The 15001-nt window shown below is 26.3% G+C and overlaps 1 long non-coding RNA gene and 1 pseudogene across 2 annotated transcripts in view; one reads left to right on the top strand and one right to left on the bottom strand.

The window, feature by feature from the left end:
- The window catches only part of LOC143345639 (NADH-ubiquinone oxidoreductase chain 5-like), a 355740-nt pseudogene that overhangs the window by 264841 nt on the left and 75898 nt on the right, over nt 1-15001 (top strand). The window lies entirely within an intron of this gene.
- LOC143345917 (uncharacterized) overlaps nt 1-15001 on the bottom strand; it is a 297652-nt gene that overhangs the window by 261482 nt on the left and 21169 nt on the right. The gene's annotated exons all lie outside the window — the stretch shown is intronic.

The following is a 15001-nucleotide window of genomic DNA, read 5'->3' as shown; positions in this document are numbered from 1 at the left end:
CGAATGTTTATCCAACCGTATGTGTTATATATTGTATCTCTGACGAATTGTTCTTTTTATGGCGTTTATTATATCGGGCATTTAATTAATATTCCCTTAACTGCGTTTATTAACCAATAGGTTATGGGCCCAGACGGAAAGAATTAAGAAACGAGTGTCGGAAAATATAAGAATTAGAATCGATCGTTATTCGAGTGTGCGTCGATATTACGTGTGGTGCATCGAAAGCGAGAAGATGAGTACGCCGAGCTTCGTCCGAATTGAGGCCTTGAGCAAAGATAATTTTGATACATGGAAAATGCAAATGGAAGCATTGCTTGTCAAGAACGACGCGTGGATCTACGTAAATGGCGAATTCAGAAAGCCATCGCTGGTAGCGGGAAACGCGGAATCGGAAAATGCGGTAAGAGCATGGATAAATAACGATAAGAAAGCCAAATCAGACATAATTCTAGCAATAAGCCCAACCGAATTAAAACAAATAAAGGGTTGCAGTACGTCTCGCGAAGTGTGGTTAAAGTTAGAAAATATTTATCAGTCGAAAGGCCTTGCTCGAAAGGCCACGTTATTAAAACGATTGACGTTGCATCGAATGGAGGATAATGGCGACGTGCGAGAACACGTTCGAATGTTTTTCGATACGATAGATAAACTCAACGAAATGGAAGTTGAAATAAATCCGGATCTACTCGCAATCATGTTGTTGTACAGTCTACCACCGACTTTCGAAAATTTTCGTTGTGCCATCGAGTCGCGAGATGAATTGCCATCGCCGGAAGTACTTCGTGTTAAAATTATCGAGGAGAGTGAAGCTCGCAAGAACGACACGCGCGCCATGTTGCAGAATGCGATGATCGCGAGTAAAAGTCGATATTCGAGCAAACGGAAACCGGTAGGCGGCAAGTCCGAAGACAAAAGTGATTTTCAGTTTCGGTGTCATCGATGCAAGAAGAAGGGACATAAAGTCGCGGATTGCAGAAGTAAGAAACAAGACGATTCACAAACAGCGAACAACGCGGATAGCATGACATTGTGCGCGATGGAAGTGTTTTCTGAAAAACAAGACGTACTGTACGCAACAGGAAGTTCGTTCGCGGCGACGTGGTGTTTAGACAGCGGTGCAACTTCGCATATGTGTGGACAGTTACGCGATTTTACCGAGATAGACGATTCCAAACGCGGCAAGCTAAACTTGGCAAATCACGCATCGGCGAAGATTCTCGCGAAGGGTACGGTCTATTTCGAATCGGAGGTTCACGGTGAAAAGAAAAACGTAAATTTGAGTGAAGTGCTCCACGTGCCGGATCTCCGCACGAATTTAATATCGGTCGCCAAGATTACGGATAGAGGTTTTGAGGTTATCTTCAAGAAAAACCACGCGGAAGTGATCGACCGAAAAGGTGCGGTGAAGTTGCACGCGAATCGAATCGGCAATCTCTACTACGTACGTGAACGCGAGCAAGCTGAGTGCAGCGCAATCTTCGAACGGGAAGAAGATGGAAGGTCATCGAGCTTGCTGGAAATATGGCATCGTCGTATGGGTCATCTGAATGTGCAGGATCTGAAGAGGGCCGAACGAGACAAGGCAATACGAGGCCTGAAACTCGGTAAAAGTGAGGACAAGCTGGATTGTGAGGTATGCATACGAGGAAAAATGACAAGAGCAGTTTTTCCCGCGAAATTGAAAGGCAAGTATGAACCCTTAGAGATTATTCACTCAGATCTATGCGGTCCAATGCGGGTTGAGTCAAACAATCGAGCCAGGTACTATATCACTTTCATAGATGAGCATTCCAGGTGGTGTGAAGTACGCTTTCTCAGAAATAAAAGCGACGCTCTCGAAGCATTCAAGGAAGTCAAGGCGTCAGTGGAAAATCAAAAGGGGAAGAAAATTAAATTTCTACAATCGGACAACGGAAGAGAGTACATAAATTCCGAGTTCGATCGATTCTTGAAAACTAACGGAATTCAAAGACGTCTTTCTATTGCATACAACCCCGAACAGAATGGTACTGCCGAGCGAAAAAATCGGACTCTCATCGAAATGGCTCGATGTCTACTTATTCAGTCAGGGCTGCCACCGTCGTTTTGGGCCGAAGCAGTTTCAACTGCAAACTACATTCGGAATAGATGTCCAACTAAGAGCCTAGATGGTCGGATACCGCATGAACTGTGGATAGGAACAGCTCCTGACGTAAGTTTTTTCCGCGAATTTGGATCTAAGGTATTTTGTCTCAACAGATTACCTAGCAAGGGGAAGCTAGATCACCGTGCCAGAAAGGGAATATTCCTGGGATATGCGTTGAATGCAAAAGGGTACAGAGTGTGGCTCCCTGAAGAAAAGAAAATCGAAATAACGAGGGACGTTAAATTTCTGGAAACCCACAGAGTATCGCCGAAATCAGTTTTTGAAGATTTTGTCCAAGAGAAAACATCTGACCCGATCGAAAGGCGAGCTGAGAATCTGGACATTGAATTAGTACCTCTAGGGACAGTAAGGGATGATGTTTCGGCCGTTCGGACAGTTCCTGAAGACACCGGAGAAGATCGTGCAAACGAGATAGGGACGACACCGAAAAGAGGACCCGGAAGACCGACCATGCTGCGGACCGGAAAAGTGGGAAGACCTCGGAAATTATTCCACATCCGACAAGAAGAAACCCAATACGCAGACGCCGAATGCGCCTTGCTAGCAGAGGTACCTATGAGGGAGGCCATTTCAGGCCCGGATGCTGAAGAGTGGCACCGCGCAATAGCGAGCGAAGTCAAATCCATTCTAAGAAACAATACTTGGGAATTGGTAAAACGTCCTGAGGGCCGACAAGTGATCGGATCTCGCATAGTACTCCGAAACAAGTACAATCCTGATGGTACGCTCGAAAGAAGAAAGGCACGAATTGTCGCTAGAGGATTCGCCCAGCGCCCAGGTATTCATTTTAATCAGACGTTCGCACCAGTTGCCCGCTTGAGCTCGATTCGCCTGCTAGTTGCACTGGCTGCGAGCGAGGGGATGGAGATGAGGCAATTCGATGTCGAGACAGCATATTTGAATGGAGCGCTGGACGAAGAGATCTTTATGGAAGTGCCGATTTTGATGTCCAAAGCGCTCGAGTCAATTAGCGATACGGAAGCCAGGGGAAGCGATGTCGAGATCAAGGCAAAAGACATGCTCAAGGATTTGCAAACCGGGGACAGAGTTTGCATGTTAAGAAAATCATTGTATGGCCTTCGACAAGCTGGAAGAAGCTGGCACAAGAAGCTAGACGATGTGTTGAGGGAGTTCGGAGCAAGACCTTCCAAATTAGATCCTTGCATATACCGATTCAAGCAAGGGGGAGGATCGTTGTACATTGCGGTGTACGTAGATGACATCTTAACGTTCTCCCGAAGAACAGATCTTATAACGAAGTTCAAACATCATATGAGCAGACAATTCGGTATTAAGGATCTAGGAGAACCAAAGTACTGTCTGGGGATAGAATTCCGGCGAGAATCGAACCAGATAAGTATGTGTCAAGAGGGTTATGTGCTCGAAGTCCTGGAACGTTTTGGGATGAGCGAATCGAAGCCTGTAAGCACACCGTTGGATGTCAACACCAAATTGACAGAAATCAATGAAGCTCCGAGTGAAGAGGAAAAGGATCTCCCGTACCGTGAACTGATCGGATCGCTGATGTACTTGGCTGTTGCAACAAGACCGGATATTGCATATGCTGTGAGCGTCTTGAGTCAATTCAATGACAAATATGGAAAATCGCATTGGATGGCAGCAAAGCGAGTACTGCGTTACTTGAGAGGGACATCAAACTTGGGCCTTAATTTCGGATCGTCTAAAAAACCGCTAACGGGCTACGTGGACGCAGATTGGGCCGGTTGTACTATTGATAGACGTTCATATACGGGGCACACTTTTGTTTTAGGTGAAGGAGCTGTATCATGGAATTCCAAAAAACAGAGGACCGTCGCTCTTTCGTCCACCGAGGCCGAATATATGGGATTAGCCGAGGCCGCGAAGCAGGCCATATATTTCAGAGCTCTATTGGTCGAGCTAGGGTTCGAAAGACTTGCTGAAATCAGAATTTACAACGACAACATGGGTGCTCTGAAACTGGCAGAAAACCCAATTTTTCACTCCCGGACTAAACATATTGACGTCAGGCACCATTTTGTACGCGAGGCACTGAAGGACAAAAAATTCGAGATCTCGCATGTTCCAACGGGCGACATGGTAGCCGACGTCCTAACGAAGGCGCTGCCTGGCCCGAAGTTCAAGAGGTTCATCGGGCTACTAGGTTTAAAAAGGACTTCATCACAGGTGTGAGGTTTGTCCGCACCTCGAGGGGAAGTGTGAGAATTTGGGTGTGATCACACGACGATGTACGGACATTTTATGAACGCGTCTTTCCGGCGCCTACTCGTACTCGTACAGGCATTAGCCTCATTTGTTCTTGTTACTGTTTCTAACGAATGTTTATCCAACCGTATGTGTTATATATTGTATCTCTGACGAATTGTTCTTTTTATGGCGTTTATTATATCGGGCATTTAATTAATATTCCCTTAACTGCGTTTATTAACCAATAAATAATAATAATATATATAATTTTTAATTATATATTTATATTATTTATTATTATATTTATTTGTTTATTATTAACATTTATAAATTTATATTTTAAAATAAGGTATAAAAAAAATCGAGAAAAAATTTTACCAATTGAATGTGGATTTGATCCTTTATCTAATAGACGATTACCATTTTCTAATAATTTTTTTTTAATTTCATTAATTTTTTTAATTTTTGATGTTGAAATTATATTAATTTTACCTTTAGTTTTTGTAATAAAAGAATTTATATCTTTAATTTCAATAATTATATTTATATATTTTTTATTAATATTAATTATTGGTTTATTAATAGAATGATATTTAGGTTATTTAAATTGATTAAATTAATTTATTATATAGATTAATTTTAATAATCAAATTTTTAATTCGAAATTAAATGTAAATTTTTACTTTATATAATTTTTAATTTGGATATTAGTTAATTATAACATTTAAATTGCATTTAAAAATTTAATAAATAAGTTATTAATATCTAAATTTAATTGAAACCAAAAAATTAGAGGTAAATTATTGTTAATAATTTAATTGAATTAGATGTTCCAATTAAATTATTAATTTTTATATAATTATTTATAAATAAAATTAATTTATATTATTTTTATATTGAAAATATAATATTTTGTTTAAATTATATAAATTTGAAATATAATAATTTAAGCTTCTAACTTAAAAATTAATGATTATTCATTAATATTTCTATTTAAAAAATTTATTTATCTTAATATTTTCAATATTATACTTTTATATTTAAGCTATTTAAATAATTTATAAAATTCAAATAAATAATAATAATATAATAGTATAAAAATTTATAATAACAATAAATTCTAATTTATTAAATATATATTTATTGTTAAATATATTAAATATATATATTAATTTTAATATATATATACCAATAAATCTTTCAAATCATCCTTTTTCCATTAAAATTTCATATTTATATATAATATTAAATAAATTTTTATATCTATATTTAAATATATATATAGAAAAAAATATTGTTATAATAAAATTTATTAAATTTTTAAATAAATATATATTAAAATTATATATTAATAAACTAATTCAAAATCCATAAATATAAAAATTTAAAATTATTATTTTATCTAATATATATATATTAAATAAGTATTTAATATAAATTAATTTAAATATATTATATCTAAAAAAAAAAGATAATATTAATAATATTATTATACAAAAAATTATTAGTTTATTTTCTTTAAAATAAATTATAGGAATAAAATTATTATTAAAAAATATTAATCATAAAATTATTCGAATTCTATATCTAATTGTTAATATTATTGAAACAATAAAAATTAAATAAAAAATATAATTTAATTTTTTATTTATAAATATTTCAATAATTAAATCTTTTGAATAAAATCCAGATAAAAATGGAAATCCTATTAATATAATTAAACTTAAAATTATAATTAACCTTTTTATTGGTGTAATTATTAATATATTTCCATATTTACGAATATCTTGATTATTATTTATTAAATGAATAAAATCACCAGCACATAAAAATATTAATGATTTAAATAAAGCATGAATAATTATATGAAAAAATGCTAACTCATAATAATTAATACTTAAAGTTAATATTATTAAACCTAATTGTCTTAATGTTGATAAAGCAATAATTTTTTTTAAATCATATTCAAAATTAGCTATTAATCTTGCTATAAAAGTTGTTATTAAAGAAATATATAATATGTATATATTAATATTTATATCTATTATAAATAATTTATTATACCGAATTAATAAATATACACCTGCAGTAACTAATGTTGATGAATGAACTAATGAAGAAACTGGAGTGGGAGCTGTTATAGCAGCAGGTAATCATAAAGAAAAAGGTATTTGAGCACTTTTAGTTATAGCTGTTAAAATTAATATAAAATTTAATATATTATTATAAAAATTATTATTGTAAATTAAACCATTTCAAGAACCTAAATTTATAAATATACAAATTATTAATAATAATCTAACATCTCCAATTCGATTACATAAAATTGTTAAAAATCCCGAATTATATGAATTATAATTTTGATAAAAAATAATTAAACAATAAGAAATTAATCCTAAACCATCTCAACCTAATATAATTCTAAAAATATTTGGACTTAAAATTATTAAACATATTGAAATTACATATAATATTACTAAATAAATAAATCGTTTAATAAAAACTTCTGATTTTATATATTCAATTCTATATAATATTACTATAGAAGAAATTAATATTACAATTCTTAAAAAAATTAATCTTATATAATCTAAAAAAATTAAAAATTCAATTTTTATTCTATTAAAATTTAATATTAATCATTCAATATATATATTAAATTTAAATATATAAAAATATATCCCTATAATTATTAATATAAAACTTAAAATTAATATAAATAAACTATAAATAATTATTAATAATATAATTTAAAGTATTTTTATACATCATTGAATCCACAATTCAATATTTTTATTTAAACTATTTAAATTGGTTTTTATTTATACATATATCAATATATATATATATATAATATATAAATATTAATTTAAATTTAATTAAATATTTTTATTACAATTAAATTATATAAATAAATCTAAATTTAAAAATATAAAATTTAAAGGTAATCAATGTAAAATAATTATTAAAAATTCTAAAAACTTAAAATTTTTAATTTTTAAATAAAAATTTATTTTTCCATGATTTATATATCTAAATAAATATAAAGAATAAATAAATCTTAAAAATCTAATTAATATTAATATAAAAATTAATGAATTACATCAATTATATAAAATTATTATAGTAAAAATTTCTCTAATTAAATTTAATGATAAAGGAGCAGATATATTAGAAGAACATAATAAAAATCATAATAATGATATTTTTGAGGTAATATTTATAATACCTTTATTAATAATTATTAATCCACTATTTGTTTCTTTATAAAATAAATTTACTATCTAAAATAATCCTGATGAACATAAACCATGAGAAATTATTGTTAAATAACATCTATATAAACTTAAATTTTTTAAAGTTATTAATCTACTAATTAAAATACTTATATGAACTACTGAAGAATATGCAACTAAAATTTTTATATCAATCTGACGTAAACATAAAATTCTTAAAATAATACCTCCAATTATACTAACAATCATAATATAAATTTTAATAAACATTAAATTATTATAAAAAATTAAAATAAATCGTAATAATCCATATGTTCCTAATTTTAACATAATAGAAGCTAAAATTATTGAACAATATACAGGAGCTTCAACATGAGCTTTTAATAATCAATTATGTATACCAAAAATTGGAATTTTAACTAAAAAAGAAAAAATTATAAATATAAATAGATAATTATTACAAATAAATAATTCTATTTCTATTATATTAAATATAATATAATTTTTATTTAAAATTATTAAAAATAAAAATAATAAAAATGGTAAAGAAAAAAATAAAGTATAAAATATTAAATATATTCTTGCTAAAATTCGTATTTCACCTATTCCTCAATAAATAATTATTAAAAATATTAAAATTAATCTAATTTCAAAGAAAAAATAGAATATTAAAATATTATTAGATATAAAAAATAAAATTAAATTAATTAATAAAATTAATAAAATTTAATAAATAAATTAAAATTAATTATTTTTAATCTTAATGATATAATAATAATTCTAAAAATTCATAATCTTAAAATAATTATTATAAAAGAATAATTATTTAATCTAAAATTAAATCTATATTTATTTCATTCAATAAATAAATCATAATTTATAATTAATATAATTAATATTATATTGATTAAATTTCTTATTATAAATTTATATTTATAAAAATTATATATATAAATTAAAGCAAATGTATTAAATAAAATTATTATTACCATATTAGATTTATTATTTTAATATTTTAATTATTATTACCATATTAAATTTATTATTCTAATATTTTGATTTCCATATTTATATATTAAATTAATAATTAAAGATAAACCTAATACTCTTTCACAAACAGAAAATACAATATAAAATAAAAATAATCATTCATCAAAATTTATAATTTTTAAATAAATAGTTATTATAATATTTAATATAATTACAAATTCAATTCTAATTAAAATTATTAATAATGAATCTTTAAATTTAAAAATTAATATCATTCCTAAAAATAATATTAAATAAAAAAAGTGATAATTAAATAATATATCACCAATAAAATCATATTTTATATATTTATTTTGAATATTTAAAATTAAATTAAGTTTTATAGTTTATTTAAAAACATTAATTTTGTAAATTAAAAAAAATAATTTATTTAAAACAATTTTAATTTTCAAAAAAAAAAGAATATTTTATCTTTAATTCCCAAAATTAATATTTTAAATAAACTATTTTTTGTTAATTTATAAATAATAATTTTAATTTTAAAATGATAATAATACCAAAAATAATAATTTTAATTAAATTAATTATTGTTTCAAATATAATTATATTAATTGTATTTTCAATAATAAAAATTAATTTACATCCATTAACATTTATAATAATTTTAATTTTTTATATCATAAATATATTATTATTAATTAATTTAGATATAAATATAAATATATATAGTTATATAATTTTTATTTCAATAATTGGAGGATTAATAATTATCTTTATATATTTTACTAGATTAATTAATAATTATAAAACAATTATATTTACTTATGAATATTATTCAATTTTATTAATATTTATTATTATAATTTTAATTATAATTTATACATATTATAATTATATTTCAATTGATTTTATAATAAATAAAATTATATTTAAAAATATTAATTATTCAATTAAATTATTATATAAATTTCCTAATTGTATTTTTATTTTTATTTCAATTACTTATTTAATTTATTGTTTAAATTTAATTATAAAAATATCATTAATTAAATTTAAATCATTACGAAAAATTAAAAATTAATAATATAAAAAAATCTTATTATTTAATTAATGAAAAATAAATTCATTAAATTATTTAAAGTTAATTTACTACTTAAAATTTTTAATAATTCATTAATTATTTTACCAACTCCATTAAATATCAATATTTTATGAAACTTTGGTTCATTATTGGGATTATATTTAATAATTCAGATTATTTCAGGATTATTATTATCATTACATTATTGTCCAAATATTAATTATGCTTTTGAAAGAGTTATTCATATTATAAAAGATGTTAATAAAGGTTGATTAATTCGTTTAATTCATATAAATGGAGCTTCAATATATTTTATTTGTATATATATACATATTGGACGAAATATCTATTATCATTCATTTAAATCAATTAATGTATGATTTATTGGAATTATAATTTTATTACTTTCTATAGCTACAGCTTTTTTAGGATATGTATTACCATGAGGACAAATATCTTTTTGAGGTGCAACTGTAATTACAAATTTATTATCTGCATTACCATATATTGGACAAGATATTGTTGAATGAATTTGAGGAGGATTTTCAATTAATAATGCAACATTAAATCGTTTTTATTCATTTCATTTTATTTTACCTTTAATTATTATATTTATAGTAATTTTACATTTATTTTATTTGCATTTAAATGGATCAAATAACCCAATAGGTATAGATAGTAATATCTATAAAATTCCTTTTTATCCTTATTTTTTTATTAAAGATATTATAGGATTTATTTTAATTTTATATATAAATTTTATTATTGTTATACAAATTCCTTATTATTTAAGTGATCCAGATAATTTTATTATAGCAAATTCTATAATTACTCCAGAACATATTAAACCAGAATGATATTTTTTATTTGCATATTCAATTTTACGAGCTATTCCAAATAAATTAGGAGGAATATTAATATTATTTATATCAATTTTAATTTTATATTTTTTACCAATTATTAATAATTATAATATTAAATCAAGTAATTTAAACCAATTAATAAAATTATATTTTGAATATTTGTTAATGTATTTATTTTATTAACTTGATTAGGTAGTCAATTAATTGAATATCCTTACACTAATTTAAGACAATTATTTTCATTATTATATTTCTCATATTTTTTATTAAATTCAATATTTAATAAATTTTGAGATAATATTATTATATTAAAATTTTAAATAAAATAAATATAAAATTTTAAGTTTATGAGCTTGAATTAAGCATATATTTTGAAAATATAAGATAGAATATTATAAATCTCTATAAACTTAAATTTTATAATAATAATTATATTTATATAAATTTATTAAATTATAAATTAAAAATTTAATTAATATTTTAATTTATAATATAATATTAAAAAATTGTTTAAATATAAAAATAAAAAATAAATATATTAAAGTTATAGGTAAAAAAGTTTTTCAACATAAATATATTAATTCATCATATCGAATACGAGGTAAAACTCCACGCATTCAAATAATTAATAATAAATGAAAATAATAAGTTAATAAAAATTTAATTGAATATATATCAAATCCAAAAAATATAATACTTAAAATTATTCTTGCAAATCTAATTCTTAAATATTCAGCTATAAAAATTATAGTAAATTGTCTTCTAAAATATTCAGTATTAAACCCAGAAATTAATTCTGATTCACCTTCAATTAAATCAAATGGTGTACGATTTAATTCTATTAATATATTTAATATAAATATTAAATATAAAGGAAATAAAAAAATACAAAATTTAACATATTTTTGAAAAATAATAAAATTATAAAAAGATATATTTTCAGTTAATAATATTATAATTAATAATATTAAAAATAATCTAATTTCATAAGAAATAGATTGTGCAATAGATCGAATTGATCCTAATATAGACTAATTAGAATTTGAAGATCATCCTATAATTATTATAGGAAAAACATTAAATCTTAAAATTCTTAATATAAATAAAATTGAAAAATTATTATTATATAAATTAAAATAAAAAGGTGTTACTAATCATAATATAAAAGATAAAATTAAAATTAATATAGGACAAAATATATATTGATAAAAATTTGAATTTTTTAAAATAAAAAATTCTTTAAATAATAATTTTATGGCATCATTAATTGGTTGGAATAATCCTATAAATCCAGATTTATTTGGACCTTTTCGATCTTGAATATAACCTAAAATTTTTCGTTCATATAATGTTAAAAATGCAACAGCTATTAAATTTATTAAAATTAATAAAAATAAATAAATTAAACTTATATATATATAATTTAATAAAGAATAAATTATTATTTATATAATAACTTATATTTATACTAAATTCTAAATTTAATTGCACTAATTTGCTAAAATAATTAATAAAAATATTTATTAATTAATAAAAAATTATTTTAAATATAGAGTCCTTTCGTACAAAAATATTTATTTTTATTAAAGATAGAAACCGATCTGGCTTACGCCGATCTGAACTCAAATCATGTAAGATTTTAAAAGTCGAACAGACTTAATATTTAAACTACTGCATTTAAAATTTATCTTAATTCAACATCGAGGTTGTAATCATCTTTATTAATATGATCTTTCCAAAGATATTACACTGTTATCCCTAAGGTAATTTATCTATTAATTTTTAATAAAATTCATTTATTTAAACAATAATTATTGATTATTAATTATTTTAAAGTTTAATAAATTTAAATATCCTCCCAATAAAATATAATTTTATTAATATTAATTTAAAATATTAATATTAATAAAATTATATAAAATTCTATAGGGTCTTATCGTCCCTTAATATTATTTAAGCATTTTTACTTAAAATTAAAATTTAATTTTTATAATAAAGATAGTTTATATTTCATTAACTCTTTCATACAAGATTCCAATTAAAAACCTATTTATTATGCTACCTTTGTACAGTCAAAATACTGCAGCTATTTAAAATTTAATTCATTGAGCAGAATTGACTTTAAATTATTAACAAAAAGACATGTTTTTGATAAACAGGTGAATATAATTTTTGCTTAATTCCTATATTATATTTATAAATTAAATAAATATATTAATATAATAAAATTTACTAATTTTATCATTATAAATTAATTTAATCTAATTTTAATTAATTTTTTTTTATTAATTTATATTCTATTAATAAATTTTTAAATATTTAAATTTTATAAATTATTAAATTTTTTTTAATATTAACAAATTTTATGAATATAAATATATTTAAATAAATATTTTAAATAATAATTTTAAAATTAAAGTTTATCCCATAATTTTTTTATATTTAATAAATTTTATTTTATTATAAAATAAATTTTTATTAAATATATGAATTAAATTCATTTCAAAAACAACTAGATATCAATAAAATCGAATAACGTATAATTTCTAAATAAATATTAATAATTAATTATTTTACATAAAAAATTATATTTATTTAGCTCTTTTATTTTCGAGAAATATATTGTTAGAAACTAAGGGTTCTAACCGGGGTCCGGACGAGGGAAATACTAGGGAGAGTGATTGAGAAGTTTTTATTTTGTAATTTTCACTTGTCGCGAAGCGACAAGCCGTTTATTTAAATTTAACAAAAAAAAATGAAAAAAATAAAAAATATAAATTACAAAAAAAAGAATTATTTTTTAATCCAGCCAGGGGTGTGGCTTCACCGGCGTTGCCCCGGTTGGGATGGACCTTGGTTGCTGTAACAAAGGTTTGTTCAGATTAAATACGTGCGTACACGTATCGTAAACACGCTCGTCAGCTGCTCGCCTCGCTCTCCTAGCGACCAGCGGTGCGCAGGGAGGGGGGAATCAGCTGTCGTTTAACGTGAATCAGTGGACTGTAAATTTGTACTTGTACGCTGATAATTATTTATTGAAATTATCAGCGATACTTTTGCCCTGAACAGAAGAGAATTCACTCGTATCTGTCGGGGGCGACTTAGCCACGGACGGGTCACCAAATGGAGGTCGTAAAGCTCCAAATGGGTGGATCCCGTGAGCACGCTCTCCGTGCGGGTGACGTAGGAACGTCGTGCGAGGAGATTTCCTGCGACACTGTAAAATTACTGCACGGCGACCGTTTCTACCGGGGACCGTGACAGTAAAGTGTCCTTTGCAAAAAATCCCTCGCGGGTCCAACCGCACTATAAAGCCTACCCGGCGACCGTGTTGCACGGGGACCGTATTTGGTAGGCGGCGTGACGGAAGGTGAGGCGACCTTGAACCCGAACTCCTCCGTAGGGTGTACGGTCGACTCGTACACCGACGGGTTTTTGGAGAGGGTTTTTTTGGCGACCTTTGCACGAAGAGCACTCCACGAGGCGGTACCGATTCAACGGTATGACCTTTGGGAGGCTCCAAAGCCGTATAGCTTTAAAGGGATTCTGGGTGGGTGCACCCTGAGTCCCTTACGTCGCGGTCGCGGCAACGACTGCAACGTACAATCCTTCCTAGCGAAGGCGGTCGCGTCACGCGCAGCGTGTATTACGACCTCCCTTTTGTCGCAGGTAGATTGTTCTGGGAAACTCTAACCGCAGCAACGGAGAGAATTCTTTGTTATACAAGTCCGATATTAATATGTGAGTCCGTACTTGAGGAGCGAGATCTTCTGGGATCCGCTCCCGTTGGCAGTCGGCTCGTGAATAAATACGAATATTGTCGCGGATCGACAGACGAAGACTCGGTCGCGCCTTGTCGTCACGACGCGGCGCTGCCGAATTCAGCTGTCGATCTCTTTTCAATATATTATACGGTTCTCTCTCTCGACGCTGACGTCACGATACCGTTTAAACCGGTGTGAAGCGAATCTTCGCGTGAGGTCGGCGTACAAAAACACGTAAACGGCCGCGGTTTTAAATCGTCCGAACGTTCAACGAACCTGACGAACGCTTAACCTTCCGCAGTGTCACGTACACAAACGGATACGGGAATCGCAGCCGAGAATTTAATGTTTTCAGACTAACGCGATTTTAAATAATTTTTTAACATATTTAAACATATATATATATATAATTATAATTAATAAATCCTGATACAAAAGGTACAAAAATAATTTTTTTTTTTATTTAAAATTATTTAAAACTTTTACAATACTTATTAATATAAAAAATTTATTTAAAATATTTACTTAAACAAATTTAATTTAAAATTACTTTAATTATTATTAAATTAAATTAAACTTTAAAATTATATATATATATATATACATATATATATATATATTATTTATATATAAAATAAATATTTCTAGAATAAAAATTATTGTTTAAATTTATTCAAAAATAAATTATTAATTAATTATTTATTCTTAAACTAAAAACATTTTCCAATACT

The sequence above is a fragment of the Colletes latitarsis genome, chromosome 9 (genome assembly GCF_051014445.1).
Source record: "Colletes latitarsis isolate SP2378_abdomen chromosome 9, iyColLati1, whole genome shotgun sequence".
Taxonomy (NCBI): Eukaryota; Metazoa; Arthropoda; class Insecta; order Hymenoptera; family Colletidae; genus Colletes; species Colletes latitarsis.
The sequence above is the reverse complement of the archived record's forward strand: the minus strand, read 5'-3'. Positions and strand labels throughout refer to the sequence as shown.